This window comes from Emydura macquarii, unplaced genomic scaffold (assembly GCF_026122565.2).
Source record: "Emydura macquarii macquarii isolate MOO-44397 ecotype Brisbane River unplaced genomic scaffold, CSIRO-AGI_Emac_v2 contig_480, whole genome shotgun sequence".
Taxonomy (NCBI): domain Eukaryota; kingdom Metazoa; phylum Chordata; order Testudines; family Chelidae; genus Emydura; species Emydura macquarii.
In genome coordinates, this window is record NW_027130617.1 from 8,367,029 (window position 1) to 8,393,839 (window position 26,811).

Consider the following 26,811-nt stretch of genomic DNA (forward strand, 5'->3'; position numbering starts at 1 on the left):
AGTATGACTGTGGGGCAAAAAGGAAGGTCTTTTTATAAAAGTCATTTTGCATAATGAAAGACCTAAATCATTTTAACAAACATTTTTGGGGGAAAACATGTGCAAATGACAGCGTTAGAGTGGGAGTCATTATTCCTCTTCAGAAAAGGAATGGGAGATAGTGGTGCTAATGTTGGTGGTTGTTTTTTTTAAAATGCCACTCTGACCAATTTGTTATAAATTTTGAAAAGAAAAGCTGCAGCTTATGTTGGTGGTAGCTTATTCCTTTTCCAGAAGGCTAATGCAAATGTAAACCATCTGCCGCACATTCTGCTGATAAAGCTGTAGTACCAAACAATGGACCAACAGTATTGGAATACTAAAACATAAACTGAACACTAAAAAAAAAAGTTTAAAAAGGATTTTAACTTCCAACAAATGTAGTTTTTCACTCTTCTTCCATCCAAAAAAAAAAGTTCTATGCAGTTATTGAACATGATTACAGAGATTTAGGAGGAGGAAAGGATTTCTATTTAAATGATCTTATATTAAAGTATAAGTCATGTTAAATCATTAAAATAAACAGAAATACATAACAGTTTATAAATTTAGCTTGTTGGTTTTTTTAAATGAAAACTGGTCTAAATCATTAACACTTGAATCCTGCATACAGTTTTCTTTAATATATTAGTAGTGGATCCTTTTAGAGGGTGCTGGAATATTTGGATAGTCATTCAAAATGCATCAATTTGACTAACAATAGTCTAATGTACTTTTGGGAATGCAACACTAAAATTCCAGAATAGTGGGCCTGATCCAAAACCCATTGAAGTAGATGAAAAGATTCCCACTGTCTTCAGTGGGCTTTGAATCGGGCCCCATGTCTGTTGTCCTATTCTCAAGTGTGCAAGCAGGGGTAGGGTTTAATTCAAAAGCACCTGACAAATCAAACATGCTAAGATGTCAGCTAAGTCATCCTTGAACAACACAAAAGCATTTGTATCAAAATCGTTTGCTATGAATGTAAATAAGACGACTGGAAATGAAAAATACTATAGCAATTTCTTCATAGCCATATTAAAATCAATGCATCTGACACAACTCATTGTCCCAAAAACAAGGGCTTTTCAGATACCATGGTGATGGGCACCAGTGTAAGAACCTGGAGAGGTAAATAAATTATATGACGTCACCACTGTGTGATGAGAACCTTTTGAAGTCTGTTGCACTATTTTATTCTTGTAAAATACTCTAGTACTAATGAAACTAAGTTGAGTATAAAACATACTGCATAATAAACGCAATACTACCATATACTTTAACATTTTGTTTATGAGAAGTGATAGTGTCAACCATAGTATTTGACCCAGATTTAAAATAAAATGGTCTGAAAGCAGCAGTCAAGAAGCCAGAATGGTTTAGATCACAACTGGATATACCAATCATGTATTGATTATTCACACACAGGAGGGACAGAATGGTATTTAATCACAACAATTGTAACTGCTCTAAAATTTGGTATCAGTGATATAGAAAATATTTTGCAAAAGTTGTTTACATATGCGGTCATTAACATTGATGTAATTTCAAATAGATAAATAGGCATTATTCAAAAGGATATGGAAGAACCCACTTTAAAACCTCAGGGATGATTATACAATAGATCATATGGCGATCGCGTGCCATGTGATCTCCATATGCACACTAATGATTTGAGTGGATCTCCTATGAAAAAAATATTTCATTTAAATGAGAAATCTGTTTATTTAATGAAAAACATATGCTATATTAATTTTTGAAGGTTGCCATCTCCCGCTTCATATAAATTCACTCTAAGGAAATCCACTAATCTCAGAGTGGAATGGGTACATTTTAGGTCTCCAGCTCTTTTTTCCCAGTTTTCTTTCTACTTAATTATTTATTAAATCTGAATAACAGATACATATATGTTCAACAAAGCAAAATAGGTTATTCCAGAATAAAGTAAATAAACTATTTTGCCAGAATTCATCTCTCTTTAAATCTGAAGCAAGAAAAAAAAGGAGCGAGAGAGAGAGAGAGAGAGAGAGAGCGATAGTGTTCTGGTAGTTTCTTAGATGGATGACAGATTTTGTTCTAATTAATCTAGAGCACTGTGTATAGCAATGACTGCAAAAGCAAACATGTCTATTAACAAAAACCAGTGATTACTGCTTGGCATTCAGCCAGTAACTCTACATAAGCAATGAATTGATGCCTGCAACTGTCTCAGTGCCATATGGGTTCTGCTGTAGCAATGAAATGGATCCAAGGCAAGGTTAAGATGTGTCAAATTTAACTGGGGTTTAATTGATACTGGTAAAGAGGCTCTAAATAAAGAAACAGTGTGTGTGCTATTAGAAACAGGCTGCATGTCAGCCTCCATCCCCCAGCTTGTTGGCAACAAAACTACACTGAGATAGCCACATGAGTTTCCAAACCCTACTTCTTTAAATAAAGAGAGAGAGAGAGTGTGTGCAAAACTTCAGGTTAACAAGTTTACCAGCACCTAATTGCTACTGAAGAGATGCTAATCAGGTGTTCGTTACTACAATCCTAATTTGTTTTTCACATGCTAATGAATCTCTTTTTGAAATGAAGGCACTCATTTTGCAAACTAAAAATTCATGTTAATGCTTCTATCCTTTCGTGCAAAAAAGCTCCATTAAGAGAATGGCATGTTTGCATGGTTCAGTACTGAAGAGCCAGGAACTGGCAAAGTTGTCTATAAGCAGTACAATGCATTAGTTAATTACTTCATGATTTACTCGTCTCAAATATTAGCAACAGAATATTATACAACCTTTACATAATCTTGTATTTTTTATTCTTATTTTACTCCCACTCGTTTCTTTGTCACAACAGACCTCGTATACAAAGGGCCACATCTTTGGACCTTTATGCTCTAAGTTGCTCAGTGGGACTGGATTGGTGCCCAGAAGTCTGAAAACCTAGGAGCTACAGAGATGGCTGTTGTGGTCCCCTTGCTCTTGGGCTGTGCTGGAGGTCAAACAGCAGGTTATCTAAATCTGGTCCACTGAGTATAATACAGTAAAGATTGAAAAAGAGCATTTTCCATGTATACTACAGCAATCTTAGAACAAGTTTATGCCCATTTTATCCTCCTTCCCAAAACCAAACTCCTGACCCCACTGAAGTCAATAGCAAAACTCCCATGGATTTCATTGGCGCCAGGATTGTGGCTCAGACTTGTGCATGGGCCCAGCACTCTAGCACTGTCCAGCATGCAGGTATGCCAATGGCTCCTCCTAGATACAGTCATACATATTCTCAAAGTCCAGCTAAAATAAGCATGTAAATATAAGCAAAGGTCAAGCAGGTTTGAGGAATATTTTATAAAAATTCAAGATGCACAATTGTTTGAACCTTCCCAGTTTGAAATATAATCATCTTTATTTGAAAAGTTTTTCTACAAGTCCAAAATGGATCTGGCAGAAAAGCTCACCAATTATTTGGGGATGGGAGGGAATCATACTAACCCCCTTAACTCTCATAGAAAATCATACAAACTTCTAGAAAGCTGTTAGCTGTTGTTAAAATGCCGCCTCCCACCCCTTCAGACTGTGGTTCAGTAATCTGTCTCAAGTGGCAGTAATTTCCACTACAATTTTTTTGTAGTTCAAATTCAGACTGTTTCAGATCTGGGCTTTCCCTCTTCCTGATCACAGGTGGGGGAAACTGAGATACAGAGAGGTTAAAATGACTTGTCCAAGGAATGTAAAGGACTCCCAATTCAGTGCTCTACCACTGGACCACCTTGCTACCCTCATGTTCCCTACTGAAGAGCATATTTGAATTAGAACAAAACATGCCCCATCTGGTGAATTACTCAGTGTCTTCAAAACTCATCAAAGCCAATGGGAGTGGGTGTTTGGAACAAAGTCCTCCATATTTCACAGGATCAGGCCCTAAAAAGCTATATTCCATCAAGGTACTGCACTTTATAAACAGGTGAATTTAAAAAACTTTAGAAGTTGGGTCAGATTAAATACTCCAGCTTTGGGTGGTTATCTACATATAAGAGGTAGGTATTATTATGAATAAATAATAAATAATAATAATAATAATAAACCATTTTTTTAAGTTATCTGAATTGCTTTGAATCTCACAAAATAGTTTGCTTTTAGTTAGGATGAAAACACAGGTCAGTTCTTATTTTATCCAAACCCTTTCACCCACTCCTAGTTAAGGTTACAACAATACAACGGAACAGAGATTTTCAAAAGTGACAAGTGATTTTGGGTGTCTGACCGCAGACACCTTAAAGGGGATTTTCAGAGGGTAGCTGTTGAGCAATTTCTGAATATTCATCCCCTTTTAAGGTGTCTCAAATTGGGAACCCAAAAAAAATGAGATACCCAGAATCCCTAGCTACTTTTGTGGCCCACTCTGATCTTTAATATCTTATATGAAATTTCCATAAATGTTGTAAAACTGACATATAAAAAGTATGAGACAATTTTTTTAAGACTGTATAAATTTCTCAAACCAAGACTGCAGAAAGCTACAGTACAATCTGTAAGAAAAATATAAGTATTTTTCTAGCAATATATACACACACAACTAAAACAAAATGTACCTATTTGTGGTTTGGTTTGAATTAACAGTCTACAGCACAATTGGGCAATCCACCGCTAAAGTGGAAGGTTAAGTGCTGGTCTTAAATATATATAATTAGAAAGATGAAATACCAAGCCAAGGAGACTGATGCTTATTAATCAAGGCTTTTTGTTAAACTACCTCAGCACCATGCTCTTATTAGGTATCTCCCTTATTTAAGTAGCAGGAACACCTTGGAATATGAATTCCTTCAGTAATTTCTATGCTTCTGTCTCCCAGATCAGTACACTGAATGTCAGTGTTTACAACCTACAATTCGGTTTTGCATTCCTACCTCAAGCTGTATCAACCAATTTATTTTAAAATAACCATTTGCTCTTTTCCCCAGTATCCTATGACTTTCTATCTTCCAGTATTCCTCAGCTGTTCTGCTAACTTTTTATACAAATATCTTATTTGTGCAACTTACTTTTCTTTTCTTTTTTAATTCTCTAATCTTTTTATGTAACACTGGTACATTTTGCTAGAAATAAAAATGTTTTTAAGTAATTATAACAATTTCTGTTTGCCTTGCTCTGCTTAGAGGGTTCTAATCCCCTAGGTAGGTTTTTGTTTGTTTATTTTTGGCCTTTGTTTTTAAATCTGTAGGGAGTGATTATGTAGAAGGTATTAAGGTATGCTTAATATATTACTGAGATGTAACATATTAAGCAGAAGAACTATTTACATTTAAGAGACAGGATACCATTATTTACACTTTAAAAGGCCTTGTAGGTCAGAAACAGAGGAAAAATTGCTATATCTATAGAGTCAATGTTTGATATTTTTTCAGAAAGGTCTAACGGAGTCATCGTTCTAAATTTCTCTATATGCAGGAAGTTCAAACAATACATTTCTACAAATAAACCTGTACCAAGGAAAAAACTTCTGTGTTGCTTATTAACATTCAGTATTATGTGCTATATATTTTTAACCAAAATGTGCAACCCAATCTTATGTAGCCTATAACATAACAGTGAAAGAATAATTTACTACCGTACTTTTAATGCCTCACTGAATAGCTCGCCTGGAAACTATGAGCTAGATTTTCTTTTTCTCTGTCCTTTGAAAGGATGTGTGTGTCTGAGAGACAAGATTGCCATGTTACTGCCAATTCTCTAATACATAGTCTTGTACACTGGAAATCAGTATGGAACGCTGCATTCACATCTCCTGTAACTTTTTACAGCCTTTAAATTGCCAGTCTTCTGACTACATTTCTTCAAACAATATTGTCATCTGACTGATATCAATCAAACAGTACTGCCCTTTGATGTCAGGACTCACAGAGTCATCCCACTTGACTGAATTCTGATTACCTCTGTACTCAGGAAAATAAATGTGATTTTTTTTTAAGATCACAGCCATGAGCTGTGAGTATTTAATAAAAGCAATGCTGACTCCTCATTTGGAAAGAATAATGCCAAAAATATTACCCTTGGGCATATCTTTGTGTACTCTATTTAGTCACTCTTCATAAGGCTAGGCAAGTTTCTAGCAGCTGATAATAAAAATGCAGAAGTTTAACCTCTGATTACAGGTTTGATCTGCTATCAAACTGGCTCACAAATCTCCCACATGCTACTAGTACTACAGAGGAGGAGTTGTACTCAGTAAACATTCCTTGTGCTATTTTCCACTACGCTGTGATAGGGCAGATTCCATCAGCTATCTTTTTTTCTTTTAATTGAGTGTTTGTTGAAGCATGACTCAAAGATAGGAGCCCTGACTCAGAAATAAAAATTGGAGCTCAAATTCGCCATTACTTAATTCAGACAGGGAAAGACTCCTACTGGTCTTGCAGGGCCTGGGGAGCAAAGCATGGACGTTCCACTCTGAAGCACTAGAAATGCTGCTCAAGCTGAGTGCTGCAGCCACCTAGACAACATGGAGGTAGAAGCTGGCAGGGACAAGTCAGGAGGCATTCACTCACAAAACTGTGTTGAAAATTAGACTCGTAATGGGGAATTCTCTGATCTGTGGAGAAACCAACTTTTGAAATTTTTTTCCTGCATCTCCCTCTGTCCCTTTGGGTCTCATCTCTCCTTCTGTTCTTCTCTCTGATTTCACGCATATACCTCTTTCCCAACACATGTGAACAAAATTTACAGTGATAACTTATATCGCAGTGAATCCAACTCCTGGATCCTGCCACAGTGTTACTTTTTGTCCTGGGTGCAGTGTTGCCAGTCCTGCTGCTCCTTTGTCCCCAAATCCTGTCTGTCTCTCTTCAATTGGACTTCACAGGAATCTACTGCTTTAAAAAAAACAATGTTGATTTTCCTATGTGGCTTATGCGTACTATTCAAGAAATAGACATACATACACCCAGACCCTGCTACCTCCTCCTTTACATGGAATTGGGCCAGAACTGCTTCTCTACATTAGCAGGGAATCCATGAGTTCTCAAACCAATCTCCTTGCAAGGATCCCCCTACATCACACAAAGCTTCCATAATCCTAGCTGCAAGAGTTGGTTCCATTGGCCACTTTATTTAAAGAGCCCACTCTTAAATCACTATACCCAATCAGAGAGAACTGTTTAGGTAGAAGTAGCGACTAGTAACAATAGCACTGTCATGAGTAAGGCGTGGGTGCATATGAGGGACCACACCCACAAAGTTGGGATTGAGAGTAAATTTCTCAGAGAGTGAAAGTTGCCTGCAGTTGAAATGTTCTGGTTTTTAAACATTACACAGTATGAACTTTTAAGTGGATAGATTAATCATAAAGCTTAGTGTAGCAAAACCTGCACCAAAGCAAGAGGTCTACACACAACCAAAAGTATTGTAACCTATATTGCTACACCCTTTTCTTCCAAAGGAAACTGTACTCTTCTATTTCCAGAGACCCTGTTGCTTTACAGTAGCTCTTGTTCACTTATTTCTTTACTTCAATAACTGCTCTGAAGTCACGTAGGATGGGATTCTCAAAACACTCAACACTGGCCTAACACTTCGCCTTGAAATCAATGGAAGTTTTATCATTATTTCAGTGGACACAAAGTTAAACCAACACTAAATGCTTTGAAAATCCCACTGTTACAATACAATCCAGAATATTATTTGACAGCAAACTATCAGTGAAGAAAAGCAAAACAGAATCACCTTGTGCTGCTCAGCTCATACAGTCTTTTAAATGAACGGCTCGTTTAACTGTTCATCATACCTTGGTCATTTCCCTCTCTCACTGCATCTATCTCAGTATTCTTCACTCTTCATATTATTAGGCTCTCTCTAAACTAGTCCAGTTCTCATAATCTATGTTTCTGCTTAAACTGTGGCCATCATCTGATTGTGTCTCTTATGAAAACTCAAGTTTTTTGCTAGTACTTGGTTTGTGTACTGGTTGCACTCTCACTCCATCACTGCTGCTAATCCATAAAGCTTGTTGGCATATCAGAGCAGATGAACTGTTTCTTTGGATGGGTCATTTGTCCAGGAATGACTTATGTCACAAGACAACTCAAATTCCCTAAATACTGCATTCATTCCCAGCCAGTAAATACATTTCTGTGCCCTTGTAGACAACCTTCAATCCCTGAGGGGAAGAATAATTCATTTTTATCAAATCCATCTTCAACACTCGTGGCATAACGACACCCACTCACTTATAGGTTGTACCCCTTCAAACAATCTGTTCATTCCTGATGTGGAAAAATAGGATGACGTAAAAAAAAACAACTTGTTTTAATTCTAGCCATCCAAAGTGTTCACTCGGAATATTTAAGGGATCCAGTCAGTTTCTGAATCTAACTAAACTGCTCTCAGTCTTTCCCCAGAAACAGACATCTGTGACTATTCACAGCATCAGCTTCTATCTTTGTGTCAATTAAACATTCCCTGCCTTGATTCTCATCCAGCAGTTTGCCCTCACTTGAGCTGTACATGTTTCTTAAAATCATATTTTGGGGATCACTTCAGAGCATTCAAAAGGGTTTTTATTTCAATCTACTCCCTGAATGGTTTATGGTTACAATATACTTCTATTGGTAAGCTATATGATTATAGGAAATCTGTCTATGCCAGTACTGCTGTCAGATGTTACACTGTATGGCCGTGCTTTAGATCATAGAATCATAGAAGTGTAGGATTGGAAGGGACCTCAGCAGGCCATCTTGTCCAGTCCCCTGCATTCCAGGCAGGACTAAGTAATAACCAGACCATTCGTGACAGTTGTGTGTGTCTAACCTTTCTCTAAAACCTCCAGTGACTGAGATTCCACAACCTCCATAGTTAAGCAATTTGTGCTTAACTATCCTGACAGGAAGATTTTTCCTAAAGTCCATCCTAAACCTCCCTTGCTGCAATTTAAGCCCATTGCTTTCTGTCTTATCCTCAGAGGTTAAGGAGAAAAAAATTTCACCCTCCTCCTCGTAACAACATTTTATGTCCTTGAAAACTGTTATCAAACCCATTTTTTTTCAATCTTTCCTCATAGGTCATGTTTTGTAGACCTTTAATCATTTTTGTTGCTCTTCTCTGGACTTTCTCCAATTTGTCCACATCTTTCCTGAAATATGGCACCCAGAACTGGACACAATACTCCAGTTGAGACCTTATCAGCGCAGAGGACAATGGAAGAATTACTTTTCATGTCTTGCTTACAACACTCCAGCGTCCCACATTTAGCTTGTGATCCACTATAATCCCCAAAACCCTTTCTGCAATACTTCCTAGGCAGTCATTTCCCATTTTGTATGTGTGCATGTAGTGAGGGGACGTGGACTCCCTCCAAGACTGACAAGGAGGACCTGCCATCCACCCCTTGGCAGACAGAACAAGGAAGGTCACACCTACCATGCTGGAAGCAGAAGGGCAGGACAGGAACAGGAAGTATAAAGGGTGGGCCCTCTAGCTCAGTTGGGGGGAGCTGCTGGAGAAGGAAGACCTCTCTCACCCGACGTTGCTGCCCAGGCCTGACTGCTGCAGCACTGAGGACCCAGAGGAGCTACCTGCCGCCAGGGACCCGGAGAAGCCGCCAGAGCTGCCTGCTGCTGGGGACCTGCCAGAACTGCTGACTGCCTGGGATGCCAAGGAGATGTTGGGGTTACTCTTTGCTGTTTACCCCAGGGAGACTGACAACGATCTCCGAGGCCAGGGAAGTACTCCAGGGGAACCAGACAATAGTCCAATTGTGCTGTGGCCTGATACCACGTCAGTATGTTTAGGCTGGAGCTCCACTGACCCCAGAGCAGAACACTCTGCCATTGTGAGAGCCCTGGGCTGGGACCTGGGTGAGTAGGGTGGGGCCAGTTCCCCCTTTTCCCTCCCCTGCTGCCAGCCCCACCCTTAGGGTGGCAGCTACCTCATCACAGGCCAGGAGACCTATTGGTGCTCACCTCTGTTTGTAATCCCCTAGACTGTGTTTGGTGCTCACCCCTACCTGTGAGCTCTAGACTGCTTAGTTGCCTTGACCTGCCTGAGGAGCCGGGCTCCAGATATAGCTAATCCCTGCTTTGAGCCTGCCTACACAATTGTGACAGCAAGGGGGCAAGGCCTCCCTCACAGACTGACAAGGAGGGATGGCCACACTCTCCTGCAGTGCAATTCATTGTTCCTTCCTAAGTGGCGTACTTTGCATTTGTCCTTACTGAATTTTATCCTCTTTACATTTCTCCAGTTTGTCCAGATCACTTTGAGTTTTAATCCTATCATCCAAAGCACTTGCAACCCCTCCCAGCTTGGTATCATCTGCAAACTTTATAAGTGTACTCTTTATGCCATTATCCAAATCATTGATGAAGACATTGAACAGAACCAAACACAAGAGCAATCCCTGCAGGACCCCACTTGATATGCCCTTCCAGATTAACTGTTATAACTACTCTCTGGAAACTGTTTTGGAAGCCAGTTATGCACCCATCTTATAGTAGCTCCATCTAGGCTATATTTCCCTAATTTGTTTATGAGAAGGTCATGTGAGACACTATCACAAGTTTATTAAAGTCAAGATATACTACATCAGACCGCTTCCCCCATCCCTTTGTTACCTTGTCAAAGAAAGCTATTAGATTGGTTTGACATGATTTGTTTTTGATAAATTCATGTTGACTATTACTTATCACCTTATTATCTACTAGCTGTTTGCAAATTGATTGTTTGATTATTTGCGCCATTATCTGTCCAGGTACTGAAGTTAAGCTGACTGGTCTGTAATTCCCTGTGTTGTCCTTATTCCCCTTTTTATAGATTGGCACTATATCTGATCTCTTCAAGTCCTGTTATCATTCCTGTCTTCCATGAGTGTATGAAGATAATCGCTAATAGCTCAGATATCTCCGCAGTCAGCTCCTTGAGTATTTTAGGATGTATTTCATCAGGATGTATTTCACCTTTTGACTTGAAAGCACCTAACTTCTCTAAGGGTATGTCTACACTGCAAAGTGGAGTCAATTTAATTTCAGGAGACTTTCACCTACCGAATTTCTGAAGTCAGAGCAAGTGATCACACCATGTGCATTGCGTCAGGGGTTTGCGTCCCCACCAGCCGCGCTTGCATCAATAATCAGAGCAATCCACCGTGGGTAGCTATCCCACAGTGCAACTACCTGCACTGCATTTTGGGAAGGTTGTCTTCCTCCCATGATGAAACGTGTTCCCTCATCCCCTCTTTGTCCAAAACAAAGAGAGGAATGTTTTTTCACGCCATTTTTCCAAACCCATCTCTGCCACGTGCACGCCATTGCCGGAGAGGCATGGAGCATGCTCAGCTGTACACTATAATTGTGAGCATCACAAATACCTTACAGCTTATCCTGCAGTATTTTCAAGGCCGAGACAGGAGCTGCAGTGCAGAAAATTGCAATGTTACTGAAGCTACCCTGCTTCAAGCTATAGAGCAAAACAACTCCTGTTTGCTGCAGGCTGTCATGCAACATCTTCAGTTGGTGGAACGCCAGTTCTGGTCCCAGGAATCAAGCACAGACTGGTGGGATCACATCATTATGAAGGTGCGGGATGATGATCAGTGGCTGCGAAAATGTATGCGAAAGACCACTTTCATTGAACTTTGCACAGAGCTGTCCCCAGCCCTGAAGTGCATGAATACTGCTTGAGACCTGCTCTGACAGTGGCGAAGCGAGTGGCAATCACTATATGGAAGCTAGCAACCCCAGACTGCTACCGGTCAGTTGGGAATCAATTCGGAGTTAGTAAATCCACCATGGGAGCTGCTGTGATGCAAGTGTGCTGGGCCATTGAAAGACTTCTGCTAAGAAGGGTAGTGATGTTGGGAAATGTGCAGGACATAGTGGACGGGTTTGCCACAATGGGGTTCCCAAACTGTGATGGGGTAATAGATGGCATGCATATCCCTATCTTAGCACCAGACCACCTTGTCACAGAGTATATAATCCAAAAGGGATACTTCACAATGGTGTTGCAGGCCCTTGTGGATCACAGGGGACGTTTCACCGACATCAGTGTGGGGTGGTCTGGAAAGGTGCATGACGCGTGCATCTTTAGGAACTCAGGTCTGTTAAAAAAGATGCAGGTGGGCATTTTCTTCCCTGACCAAAAAATAAATATTGGCTATGTTGAAATGCCAATAGTGGTCCTGGGGGATCCTGTCTACCCCTTGCTCTCCTGGCTAATGAAGCCTTATATTGGGCACCCAGACAGCGAGAAGGAGCATTTCAATAATACACTCAGCAAGTGCAGAATGGTGGTGGAATGTGCATTTGGCCACTTAAAGGTAATATGGCGCAGTTTGCTCACTAGGTGAGACCTCAGTGAACGCAACATCCCAACTGTTATCTCTGCCTGATGTGTGCTCCATAATGTGTGTGAAACAAAGGGGCAAAAGTTCCCGCAGGGTTGGGTTGTGGAGGCTGATAGGCTGGCCGCAAATTTTGAGCAGCCAGATTCCAGTGCTACGCTGAGAGCCAACTGCAGAGCGCTGCACCTCAGGGAAGCATTGAAAATCTGTTTTTGCAGTGAACTGCAGTAATGTACGTTTCAGTGCTTTTTCCCCACAAATAAGAAATTGGACTTGGGACATAATCAGAGAAATGCGATTTGCTATACACAATCCCCAGATGTGCCTTCCCTGGCATTTCAGTCAGTAACACTGTCTTGTGTCTGGCTGGGCTGCTCTGGGGTAATGAACAGGTCCTGGCAATCAGGGAGAATGGATACACCGCTCTCCTGCCCCCTTTTCTCCTCATCCTCAGAGTCCTCCTCATTCATCCTGGACTAGGATTCTACAGAGGTATCAATGCTGCGTGGTGGCCCAGTGGTGGGGTAACTGCCGAGAATCTCATGCAGTTCCACATAAAAGCAGCACATCTTCGATGACAAGCCAGAATGACTGTTCACCTCCCTAGTTTTCTGACATGCCTGCCTCAGCTCTTTGATTTTAAAGCAGCACTGCTGCGCGTTCCTGTTGTGGCCCTTCTCTACCATACTACGCAATATCTTCTCACAGATATCTAAATTTCTTTTGCTGGCTTGGAACTGAGCCAGAACAGGCTCTTCACCCCACAGGCTGATGAGATCCAAGACCTCAGGTCGACTCTATGCTGGAGCGCATTTGGGGCGTGCAGTCGCCATGAAAAGTTCAGCTACAGAGCTCTCACCATGCTGACCAAACAGGAAATGGGAATTCAAAATTTCTTGGAGCATCGGGGAGGGGCTGTTTCCTGTGCATGTGGCCGTGGCGCAGCAGAGTGCGAATGTCCAGAGTGGTCACAACAGAGCATGATGAAATACCTGCCGGAGGCCAATGATGTCGATTTATGTTGCGCTCTGCCTACATTGATGCTCACTCAACCCACAGAATTAGACTTCAGCGCTACGCCACTTGCGGAGGTGGTTTTATTAAGTCGAATGTTACTGCATTTAGGTAGGCAGCACTGACATGTCAATGGAGACACATACTTTATGTGGGCATCGTAAGTCGCATTATGTCAGACCTACATGGTCAGTGTAGACCAGGCCTAAGTAATGTTTAACATGCTCTTTCCCTATTTTAGGCTAATATCCTACCACATTTTCACTGACGTCCATTATGTTAGATGTCCAATCACTACTAACCTTTTTGGTGAAACCTGAAAAAAAATAAAAGTCATTTAGAGCTTTTGCCATTTCCACATTTCCTGTTATTGTCTTCCCCTCCTCACTGAGCCTCATAGCCTCTCCCTGTCTAGGCAGCAGTTCTGCAGAAAAGGACCTGGGGGTTACAGTGGACAAGAAGCTGGATATGAGTCAGCAGTGTGCCCTGATTGCCAAGAATGCTAATAGCATATTGGGCTGCATTTTAGTAGGAGCATTGCTAGCAGATCGAGGGAAGTGATTATTCCCCTCCATTCGGCATTGATGAGGCCACCTCTAGAGTATTGTGTACAGTTTTGGGCACCCACTATAGGAAGGATGTGAACAAACTGGAGAGAGTCCAGCGGAGGGCAACAAAAATGATTAGGGGGATGGGGCATATGACTTATGAGGAGAGGCTGAGGGACCTGGGCTTATCTAGACTGCAGAAGAGAACAGTGAGGGGGATTTGATAGAAGCCTTTAACTACCTCAAAAGGGATTCCAAAGAGGATGGAGATAGGCTGTTCACAGTGCTGGCAGATGACAGAATAAGGAGCAATGGTCTCAAGTTGCAGTGGGGGAGGTCTAGGTTGAATATTAGGACAACCTTTTTCACTAAGAGGGCGGTGAAGCAGTGGAATAAGTTACCTTGGGAGATAGTGGAATCTCCATTCTTAGAGGTTTTTAAGACCCAGCTTGACAAAGCCCTGGCTGGGTTGATTTAGTTGGGGTTGGTCCTGCTTTGAGCAGGGTGTTGGACTAGATGACCTCTTGAGGTCCCTTCCAACACTAACATTCTATGATTCCATGATCATCCCCTTGCTTCTAACGTATCAGTCAAAACATGACATATCTACATTATTTGGGTTTTCATATTTGTATCAGCTTTACTTCCAAGCTTCCTTTCATGAACCTCATTGAAAGCAAGACTGTCCTTTGAGTTGTATACTACATTAAGAGAGAAGTGTCAATGTTAGCTCTCTTTACTTCTACAGAAGCTCGTTCCTATACCCACATGCAGTACTCCAAATGGAAACTTTGCATGCTTTTAAAATACATCACAAATGTCAGATCTATATCCTTTACTCCATCTACCAGCCCACTTCTATTCTCTGATTAAGCAAATTTAAGCAGAGATGCTAAAGAAAATGTTTCAAGGATCAAGAAAATAATCATAGGATAAGTGCAGAATTGGGGCTTGCTCAAGGTGTTATTTCACATAAGGCCAGCTATGCTTATGGAACAGTCTAACCATCTGTCACTGATCAAAATCCTGCACTACTATTTAATTCTGGTACACAAGCAATGTGTGTTTTCTAAAACCCATGAAAATTCTTGTGCTTATTGTATTAGGAAATGAGATACTGCTTTCCATTTGAAAACACGAAAAGGTTTTAGTTTTAGGAAATCATTATACTTTGCACTTTCCCAGGTGCTCAGCCTGTCTCCCTTTTTTATCTAGGGCTACATTTCCTCTTTATCATAAACAAAGAGAAATAGATGGCGCTCAAGCCTCTAAATCCTCAGAATAGTAACCACATATATGGAGTGCTTAACAATTGGCAGAGCACAGCTGCTGAACGGAGATGGAAAAGCAACTACAGTGGTTGAGAAAACCCTGTAAAGTTAATTATCAAATCTTATGTGCATCCTAAAAATTGCATTGCAAAGAAGCGATACTGGCAATGAATTACTGTAGAAGGCATGTTGACACTACAGCAGCTATTGTGGCATTGTAGCACCATAATGTACACTGACAGAAGGTGGTTTTCTGCCAATGTAGTTAATCCACCTATCCAAGAGGTAATAGCCAGCAGAATTCTTCCCATGGCCCTAGCTGTATCTAGTAGGGCTTAGGTCAATCTAGCTACATTGCACAGGGCACACATTTTTTTTCACAGGTCAGATCTAATTTTTAGGTGTAGACCAGGCCATTACTACTGAAACAATACCCAAGGTGGTCTCACTGTGCGCTAGACCTGGTATCTTTCAGAAGAAGAACAATATCTGAGTCCTAAACATTTGTGTCTATTAAAGATCTCATTGGAATTTTCTGTTTTCTTTTCTTTTCTTCGAGAATAGGGATGTTGTACTTCAGTGCGCTGACCACCAGTTTGGGCATTTATATTCTGACTTCCTTAATTCCTCTTGTGGTTTAAGTTGGATATGATATTTTTCTGTACTTCCCACCCTGAACTGTTGTGTCGTTTTGCTATAAAGTTAAACAGCAACACCTTCTAAAGTGGCTGCATTTCATGGATGCTGTTGGGGAAATAATTCCTGTATATATAGGCCAGGATCCTGCAAAGTGTAATGCAGAAGCAGACATCTGCACCGAAGTCAGTGGGACTCCATATGGATGCAGGGATCTGTCGAAGGACATCCTGTGGCAGGATCAGGGCTATAGTTTGTAAAATGATAAGGGCTCCTTTGGGATGGAAGGTGCTGTACGAATATAAAAATGAAAGATACCACTCCAGATAGGGTTCTGTTTTCCAAGTATAAGACTTCCATACTATATGGACCTGCCTGTACTAGGGACATTTTTCAAAAATGTATTACCGTTGTTAACACTGGACCTCCCGCTACCAGTGCAGGATAAAATTACATGGTGCTTAAAATTGTGACAGCAAGGGCTCCCTTTTTGTGCTTGGGTTCCCCATGTTGCTAACACTACTGGAACTGAACCACTGTTAGAAGTGGTGGGAAATATAACATTTTCCTAGTGTAGACGGCACCTATGTTTTCAGCAGAAAAACCTACCTGCATGTGAGCCAAAGTTTCTTAAGACTTAGTGATTAATTTTTAGGACATGCTCAGTCACTGTTTTCTGGATTTAGATTTCTTCTTTACTCTTATGGGAGCCTGATCATAAATGTCAAGGGTATTATTGCTTCTGTTGTATGAGCAATGTTGAAACACCAGGGGTTGTTTGTGGAGGCTGTCAGAAATTCAAATCCCCTATAGAATAAAAACAGATGGGGACACATACTCACTGACCAGAGGCTTACACTTCAATATCTAAAAAGACTTTTCTTACGCTTCAAACATGGCGTGGACTTTAGTCCTCCCTTAAGAGTGGTGCTTGGAATTTTTTAATAAATATTGATTAAAAATAAAGTTATGCACATCTGAAGATGGTGTATGCTCTATTCTATTAACTTTTTAACAATGCACTGAGAAGAAAAGCTTGGATATAGGTATACACGAGCAATGCTCAGACAAAGGCATACACAAGCAATGCTATATCTGGAGCATTACGCGTTTGAAATAAACACAGCTGCACTTAATTTCAAGGATTATATATTCAAATAAATGCATAAGCAGTCCTATATTAGTGTAAGAACATTCAAATAAAAAGCACACAGTGCATTTGTTTGAATGTGCAACTGTTTGATAATTCCAACAAATGCACTCAATGGGCCAAATTCTGTTCTTAGAGACACGTCAGTGCATCTCCCACTGAAGCCCTTGGTGCTAATCTGTTTGTTTCTTTTAGAGACAGGCTCAAGTCAAATCAACAGAATGTTCCAGGTTGTTTAGATCTAGGGGTTTGGTTTGGCCCATCATAAAGATGGGCCCATCTGCAAAATCCAGATCAAGGTTTAATTCTGGAACACTCCCCAAGCTCTGGAGTGTTCTGATCCAGTGTTTAATTTGGCCCACCTCTAGTTCACTTGAGTCAGAGTTTCCACATTAAATGCAATCAGAGCTGTCTCTATTAAAAGTAAGAAAATCAAACACACCATACCACATGAGAGCAACATTACTGCTGAGATGTAAGAGACAAAAGTCAGGATGTTCAGAGGCAGGTAACAGCCTGAGCACGAAGGAGAAAATTCAGAGCCACTCTGCAAAAGATGTTTGAGGATGCTGTAGTCAGCACGAGAATGGCAAAGCTATAAAAGATGAAGAGTAAATGGGGGAGCAGGGGGGAAATAGGTTGCCCATTTATAAAGCAGGATGTGACCAACAGATGGGGAGGTCCCCTTAGCCATATCTTTGTAATTGCAGTCCTGTGAGAAACAGCCAGCTGGTAAACCTGAGAGATGAGAAGGTGTGAAGACACCTCACCATTTTACCTCAAACTCTTCTCTCTTTTTTTAAGATATTGATGAAAAACTAGGGAATAATTAAACCGAAATGGAGGAAAACAATATTTTGGTACTATAATACAGCTGTATCAGGTGACCCAGAGGGCAATAGGTCAGCCTGAGGAACTACTAGGTGTTGTTCAACTCAGTCAGAGGAGTTTAGCACCAGAAGGTACAAAACAAATGGCAGTTTAGGAAGCTATGCAGGGGTACTGGCCACCTGTTCTTTAAAAGCTTGCAAAAAGCGTGAAGATTTTGTACTGTGCTGCCAGCAAAATGCTTTAATACTGTGTTTTTGGACTGGCAGAGCTCTCTTTTACTGTCTATTATTGGCTCCTGTTTCGCAGCTGGACATTTTAAAGATGATAATAAATTAATGAAGTGCACTTTTGTGTCGTATCTCAAGTTGGTCTGGGATATTTCTTGTTTGCTTTTAAGTTTCTTGGATGGTCAATCTCCAAACAACTTATTCGTTTGATTTTCAGATTCAACACAGCACAACAGTACCACTTTGTGACATTAGTCTTGATTATTATTTTTCCCCACGTCCCTACCAGGTATTTCCCAAGTTCCTTTTCCACTCCCTTCCCTTGAATTTCCATAGCACTATACAATTACTCTGGTTTTCCCATAGATATTCATGCTGAGCCTTTTCTATACAACTGCACATTCACTACAAAAAAAAATCCGCTGCCAACATTTGGTCTCTTGAGGCTGCTAAGTTCCTAAAAGTCAGCAGAACAACACCAGACCCCTAGATGCTAGTAAATACATGTGCACTAGGACATATTTACATTCCAATACAAATAATATGTGATTATTCCTAGAGTGGTGGCTTTATACAATCATATAGCAACTGGTACTTGGATTAATAGTTCAAATCTATAGTTATAGCAACTGTCAGGAAAAACCTGTGACTTGGCTCAGGGGATTAGTAATGGAATACAGAAGCTATATAAGGTTACTCTTCCACCCTTAAACACTCTACCCACATTTTTTCAGGTTCCAGGCAAGGCAATTACCTAACTGTTATGAACTACATGGCACAAAAATCTCTACCTCTCAACCTCTTGTTTGAATTTAGATTTTAAAGTGTTAATTTACTCTGGCTGGCTGTCTAAGTTCTCAGACGAGCACAGGTACATTGATGGACGCATGTGTTTAAGTACTTTCTTGAATTGGGGCCCTGTGAAGGCTATGCTGTAGGTCTGGATGGCCTTCCTTATTGATGTCCCTCTTTTCTGAACACCAAGATACCAGACAAAGTAGTCATTACAACAACTTTTAAGAGTGCCATGGGTGAAGGGACTTCCTAAACCTCCATAAACTGTGTATTCCTTAGACCTTAAACCTTCCCCAGATTTATTTCCTTGAAATTTCTACAATAGGAAGATAGCATTTTGGAGAAAGCCTTTTTATGACATTCCATTAATAAAATATGGCATCTTTGGCGAGACTCTCTGTCTATAGTTTGTTTGTAGCGTGCATACCAGTGGGGTCCTGACCCATTAATGAGACTCCTAAATGCTACAAAAATACAAATAACAAATAAAACAAAAACGTAAGACCACCTTGCATCTTCACTCATGCAAGCAGTTCCATTGACTTCAGTAGCCCGCTCATGTGAGTAACAGTTTACAGGATCAGGTTACATACTTAATACAAAATACTGTCTTCCTTCTCACAGTGTTCAAACTTACACATGCGCTGCTGTGCAGCAAAGGAATAATAGTGTGCTCTCTCTCTTTTTTCCTCCCTCAACCCAAATGTGCTGCAGAATAAAGAAGGTATCTGCTAAGTGGGGCAGGATGTCTGAACAGTTTCTGCCTACAGTATTTCACTGCCATTCCATCCAATTCTTATTACTGGTTGCTTCCTTCAGCACTACCATGTTATTTCCATTATGACAAAAACTGATGAGGCAAAGGGAAAAGACCCATAATCATAGAGCAGCCCAGTGATAGCCCAGTTAATAACATGAAATAAAAAGTTCTGTGTTTCCTTGCTCTTGTACGAGAAAATGATTAAGCAGAAGCGCAGCACCCATCATTCAACACTCCATCTTTTTTAAAAAATAAGGTACCACATGATGACTGAAGAAAAACAATTTTGACTAAGCGAAGGCAATTGTTCCATTTTCTGTATTACACAACCTGTAATTTTTAAGCCTGACTTTGTACACATACTTGAAAAGTAGTCAGATCAGACAAAAAGCAGAGGAACAGTAAGGATCTGAAAATAAATCAACTTCTCAGCAAGCAGTAACAGCCATCACGTTGCAAACAGCATGTATTGTTTAAGTTTTGCATATCGTCTATCCCTAGTAGGATCAAACTTCAACCCATTGCATTTTCTATTCACCAAGAAGTGCACTTGTGACAGTAATAAAGAGAAGGCATTGTTTTTTGTTGATTATTTGCCATAAAATTCTACCAAAAATATTTACTGCCTTGGTATTTAGTCTTTTTCCACAAAATTTGATAGAAAAATATTTCAATAAAGTAAAAGAAAGCCTTCCTTATCATTTTCTTACTCTTCCAAGACAAATAATAAATAATAATAATAATTCATTTACTTTTGCTCAGCACTGCACCACTATTTTTGCTATAAGTAAAAAGAAGCATTTACCAGTGAAACTGCTTTCCCCTTGATGAAAACAAAGATCTAAAACTGGCTGCCTCTTTATAAAAAGACCACAACGAAAGATGACAAAGAAATAAAACCTTTTACTCTTTTACCTTTTACCAATGAAAACAAGAGCCTAGCTAAATCTGAAGAATGTAAAACTAGCCGTTATTAACATCTTTTTCAGTGAGAAGAGCCCATTTTGAAAACCATCATTCACACCATAAAATCTACACCTCAAAATGTTAAACTGCAAGGAACCTAACCAGCAGAAGTACAGCAAATGCACAGTAAATGGAAACAATATACCATGGCTCCTCCCTTAGCCAGTCAAAACACTGCACATTAAAGGTTCAATCTTGCAACATGCTGAGTGCTCTCAAGTAACACCAGTGTCTATGGAAGTTGAGGACACTCAGCACCTACTGAATTAAGTCCTGAAAAAGTACTTTATGTGGGGATCTGTACTATCAACAGTAGTAGTGAAAAACATATGATACAGTATTTTACCTCTTAATTGTGCATTGATAATGTTTTAATTGCCATATTACAAAGAATGGTTAACTCACTTTGCATACAATTTGTTTCAAAGATTCTTCCAAGTTTTTTAAGTGCCATAGAAGTTTTCATTCTGTAGTGGAATGTGCTGAAGGGCCCCATCCCAAGAAAAGCTGATCACCCTTCCAGCAAAGACAGGAGATCTAGATTCAGTGTGCCAGAAACTAACAGGTCTTTCCTGCCTCTTGTTTCTATGAGTTTAAAAATAAGTAAGGCAGAATTTCTGTTTGTTTGTTTTTTAATAAGGAGCATTGCCGAGCACAGTGGACCACCTTAATATGTATAATATGAAATAGGATTTTTCTTTGAATTATTTCCCTACATCTTGAATATTTAATATTCCATCCCAGTTACATCAAGTTTTTCCTATTGGCATTATCTGCAATGCACTGTGTGTACACAGATTTTATGTTCTTTGTTGGTGTTTTACAGACGATCTCTTTTTTTTAAAAAGGAAAAGAAGAAGTCAATTTATTAGATAAAAAAGTGTATGAGACTCTGAAATGGCTGCTTCCCACTATCCTGGGGGGCCCACATTTCTTAGCAGCGTTTTCATTTTTATCAGTGTTTCATCAGAGTGTAGCCCTGCACAAATGAATGGATATTGCATATCCTGAGGCTCACAAGCAGTTGAGAAAAAGATCTACCATTATAGAAATATATAAATGATAGATTTTAATAAAAACGCTATAGCATATGTCTGTAGACTTTATATATACACTTGCATTACACACTGGTGTTATAGATGCATATATATTATACAAGTCAGGTCTGATAAAGAATTCATGTCCTGATTTATCCAAATCCTATGTGACCAGCTTAGGAGTGAGAATTGCTCAGGCATATACACACACAAAAATAATAAGTGTGCCGTAGCAGACCTCATATATGAGTAAGGTGAAATTCACCTCTGGACATTAGGTTAGCCCAAACCCTATGCAACACCCATTTTGATGGTTTTCTGCACAGGGGAGAATTTCTCCCTTAAAAGGCATTGCACATCAATCTGGAGGTAAATGTCCACTCTTCTTATCTTTCCACCTGTTCAATTAAAGGAAATAGAGAAGGCAACTAATGTTCAATGCTTTTATGATGCTTTCCACACAAGATGGAACACTCCCATATATTTTGACCGCCCCTCCTTTAAAAAATTCTGGAAAAACATTAGAACTCATAGAATCATAGGGTTTAAGGCCTGAAGAGAGCACTAGATCATCTAATCTGATCTCTTGTATATCACAGGCCACCAACACACCCATCACCTGCACACCAAACCCAACAACCAAAATTAGACCGAAGTATTACAGCCCACAGGAGACTAGACTACCATATGCCACAGGCAGAGATTAGGAGGGACTCAGGCGTGCCTGTGCCCTAGGCCGACACCATGGCAGAAACTCTGCATCATATTTTGGCTGAGGACTTTGTACTTGACCCTTAAACAGCCTTTTGGTCCTTAGTATTTCTTAACATACCAGCTGGAGGTAGGGTGGCCAACTTTCTAATTTGTGAAAACCAGGCACTGAGCACCAGAACCTCCCTCTCCCCCTGCTCTGCCTCTTTGCCTGAGGCCCCGCCCCCTGCTCCATCCCTTTCCTCAAGGTCTGGTTCCTCTTCTCCCCCACCGTCACTTGCTGCTCTCCACTTCCCTCCCCCTGCCAGCTAAGCCAGGCTCTAGGTATGGAGGGGTGACTGGGGCAGGATGTTCAAAGGAGAGCTGTGTTCAGGGGGTGAGTGACTGGGGCATGGGGGAGGAGGGGAGAGCCACGCTCTGAAGGCAGAGGTGAGTGACTAGGGCCGGATGGTGGAAGGGGAGCTGTGCTCTGAGGTTGGAGGGGGGTGACTGGGACAGGACAGGGGAGCCGCTAGTAACTTTCTCCACCAGAGCGGTTCCTGAGTGCTCCTCCATGCTCCAGCAGCAACTGCTGCTCTTCCTGTCCCCAGGTGGTGGAGGCTGTTTACTGCAGGTCAGCAAACACTGCCAAATCCCCTTTTCGACCAGACTTTCCAGTCAAAAACCAGATACCTCGCAATCCTAGCTGAGGGCTGATAAATCTTCATACTTGGAATTCTGGCTGCAAGAAGCCTCCACATTTTCCTGTATTGGAAGAAATATACTCAAGGCAGCAAGACACCAGAAGTCATCTTTCAATGTGATCTTCATTTTATAACTTCATGATGGTGGCTTTACTCTCTACACTGTATTTGGATACAGAATCACATTTTGCTTGTTTGAATGGAATACTATTTTTGGTCTCATAAGACTTTCCATCTGTCTTTGCCCTCACCAACTCTGTTACCCTGACAAAAGATTTGGCTTTTTGTGACTTGTTTTCTTCTGTATAAAGCCCCTTTAAAAACCTTGCACAGAATCTCTATTGGTTCCAAAATTAATTAACCGTTAAATATCCTATCTGGCTACATTTTCTTTCTACTCTTGCTGCAATGGGATAGATTACTGCTGGTTTCATTTTCCATATTCTGTGTATTATATTTCTAGGTTTTTTAATTAAATAAAAGTATAAAGAATAGAGAGAGTCATGCCCACAAGCACTGAGCGAATAAGAGCTCTTAGCAGTGAAAAGGGACATGACTTGGGGAAAAGCTGGTGCAGTGTGCTTAAACCCCAAGATAAGGGTATCCTGCTTTAAATGCATCAAGCAACATATCTATGTGCATACCATCCAGTACTCCTCATTAAGCAAATTATGCACATAGGTATGTTTATTTCATGTGTGTAACCCACATTTCCATTCACACATAGGAACGCATCTAAACTGATACAAGACTGACCTTGTGTTTCAAACTGTATGGTATATATCAGTGGTTCTCAACCCATGGCCCACTTGCAGCCCAATCAGCACACAGTTGCAGCCCATGTGACAATCTCAGGCCCATACAGGAAGTATATATATTGTGTGGATGCAGCCCACATAACACAGAAAGAGCTGCATATGCGGCCCAAAATGGTAAATACTTTGAGAACCACAGGTATGAATGTTAGCACCAGCTTTTTTAGTTGCTTTCACTTTAAAAAGCCAGATTTGAATCTATACATACACCATGAAATACTCTTTACAAAATATTTGATAAAAGACAGAAACTGTTATAAGAACAATACTTTGACTAGAAAAATAGGAGCTGAACAATTGTCTGATTTAGTAAAAGAAGAAAAAATATAGTGAAAAGAACTAGTTGGCACTATAATAGTTTTTCTCCATCCCACAGATACTGTACAGTGAAAGAAATACTCAGTGCACACACAAAGAAGAGCACACAAAAGACAGCCATGCACACCAAGACTTTATCAAAATAATGTTTAAAGAATGGAAAGTAAAGTAAATACATTCAGATTAACATGAGCAAGGTACTACATTTAAGAATGGCTTTTTTCATTATGAGAATATTTTTAGCACATATCCTTATGATCTGAAAACCCAGCATGCAAGAAAAGTGTGGTTTACAGTTTTTATATTCTGTAACGCATCCTATTCTGAGGTTCGTAACAGCCCTTTTTATTCTTTCCATATGGAGATTCCTTTCAATAACACACCTGTGGGATGTGCAATTTCAAACCTATCTATCTATCTGCACTATGTCTTTCTAATGCACCCATCATTGTAGTATCCGGCGCTCATATACATCATGAAGAACAGCAGCATTTCAGTTTCAGGTGGCCATATTCCACACTTTTTCTTGATTGATACAATTTGCTTTGGTGATAATTATACTTTAGGTTTGTTTCTAGGAGAAACATAGCCTGGTTAATTCTCCCCATCCTCATTTGGCTGAAGAAATGGGTCTAACATCAAGCCACAAGATAGCAATGCTTTGGCTTACCCTGTCTCAGCTGATAGGAAATTCCACAGCTGACAGCCTCCCTGAGATCATCCTGCACAGCTCCCAAGAGTCTCACCTTGAGACCAAGTGACCACCTGCATTTCAAGGGAACAAAGAACATTGGTATGAAAAAAGGGAGAAATATATTTTTAAGGGATAGTATCCCACAGAGCATTATTCATAGTATGAAATTGTATATTTGTGTCACACTGCATCACTGTTTACATGATCAATTCCTAGAACCTTACTTTTATCTAATAAAATGCTTTTACCAGTTCTTATTTGGATACGGTTGGTGGAACATTAGGCACCCCATGATGGCTGTCCTGTAATTCAGAGGATGGGTGGGTGCTCTGGAGACCATTACCCACAGTTCCCATTGAGAGCAATTGTCACAGATTGTAGGAGGAAGAGGTTACCCCAGAGTTTTACAGATTACAATCAGGGTCCTGAGGTAGTGCTGGAACAGAATAGTCATCATAGTAGTGCACAGCAATGATGTCATGTGAGCTTGGAACTCGATACAGTCAGCATTGTACAGCACGGAACAACAACATCATATGAGCTTAGAACTGGAAATAGTCAGCACAGAACAGCAAAGAGTAATGGCAAAATATGTGGTTGGAATTCAGAACAGTCAGCATGGAACAGCATGGAGCAATAACATAATATGTGCTGGGAACTGGACATAGTCAGCAAAGAACAGCATGGAGAAATGAGGTAATATGTACTTGGAATTGGATATGGTCAGCATAGTACAGCATGGAGAAATGACATAAAGTGGGTTGGAATTGGATACAGACAGCACAGACTGACATGAACCTCTGCTGTAACAGGTGCTTGGAATTGGATAAGGTCAGCATACAATCGCATGGAGCAATGACATAGTCTGTGCTTGGAAATGGATACAGTCAGCATAATACAACATGGAATAATAATGTAATGTGTGTTTGAAGCAATATCTTTCTTCCCTCAAAAATAGATTGTTGACATTTGAACTAATTGGAGCAACTGTGTAGTCTCTATAATCAACTGTGAGTAGAACACATTGCAGCAAACTAGCCTGGAGGTGACAAAGCCATGGATTACTGTAGTTGGGTTCACAACTGAAAAGAAAGGCCATAGTCTCCTGGTAAGCAAACACTGAGGCCTGGTCTACTCTACAAACTTAGGTCAACAGAAGCAGCCTTACGTCAACCTAATCATGTATGTGTCTACACTATCAGGTCCCTTCCACCAACCTAACTCGCCTGTTACCTCAACTTAATTACTCCACTTCCATGAGAGGAGTATCACTTAATTTGATAATGATGGGTTGACAGAGAGGCAGTGTAGATTCAGCGTTGTATAAATCAACTGAATTGGCCTCCAGGAGGTGTCCCATAATTCTCCACCATGACCACTCTGGAGATCAGTTTCAACTCTGCTGCACAGCAGCCAGGTATACAGGAAACAGCCCCTCCCCTGCTACAGCCTCGGGAACTTCTGAATTCCCATTTCCTGTTTAAGCCCAGCTGATCATGGCGACTCAATGCTCCAAATGCGCTCCAGCCTGGAGTACACAAGAGGTGGTGGATCATATTGGTCTGTGTGGAGAAGTCTGCGCAGGCACAGCTCCGATCCAGCTGTAGAAACGTAGACATCTACAAAAAGATCACATGGGACATGGGGGAGAAGGGCTACAGCAGGGACACGCAGCAATACCACATGAGGACCAAAATTTGGCAGTCATACCAGAAGACAAGTGAGGCGGACAATCGTTCTGGTTCTGCACTACGGACATGCTGCTTCTACAATGAGCTGCATGTGATTCTCGGTGGTGAACCCACCACTACCCCCAAATGCAGCGTGGATACCTCCCTGGAGTTTGAGTCTCAGGCAACAATGAGGAGGACATTTTGGATGAGGAGGAGGAGAATGGGAGACAGGCGAGCGGGGAATCCATTCTCCCCGAGATCCAAGAGTTATTTTTAACTCCGGAGCAGCCCAGGCTGGTTGCAGGACAGCATCGTGGCTGAGCGTGATGCTGGGGAAGGCCCCTCT

The 26,811-nt window shown here is 40.6% G+C and overlaps 1 long non-coding RNA gene across 1 annotated transcript in view; it reads right to left on the bottom strand.

Annotated features, from left to right (window-relative positions):
- Positions 1 to 25,217, bottom strand: part of LOC137146848 (uncharacterized) — a 72,364-nt gene extending 47,147 nt beyond the window's left edge. Inside the window, exons 1-2 of the long non-coding RNA XR_010918066.1 lie at positions 25,017 to 25,217; positions 24,769 to 24,863 (exon numbers count right to left, since the gene is read on the bottom strand). This is a non-coding gene — a long non-coding RNA (uncharacterized lncRNA). The remainder of the gene's footprint in view (positions 1 to 24,768; positions 24,864 to 25,016) is intronic.
- Between the last annotated feature and the right edge of the window lie 1,594 nt (positions 25,218 to 26,811).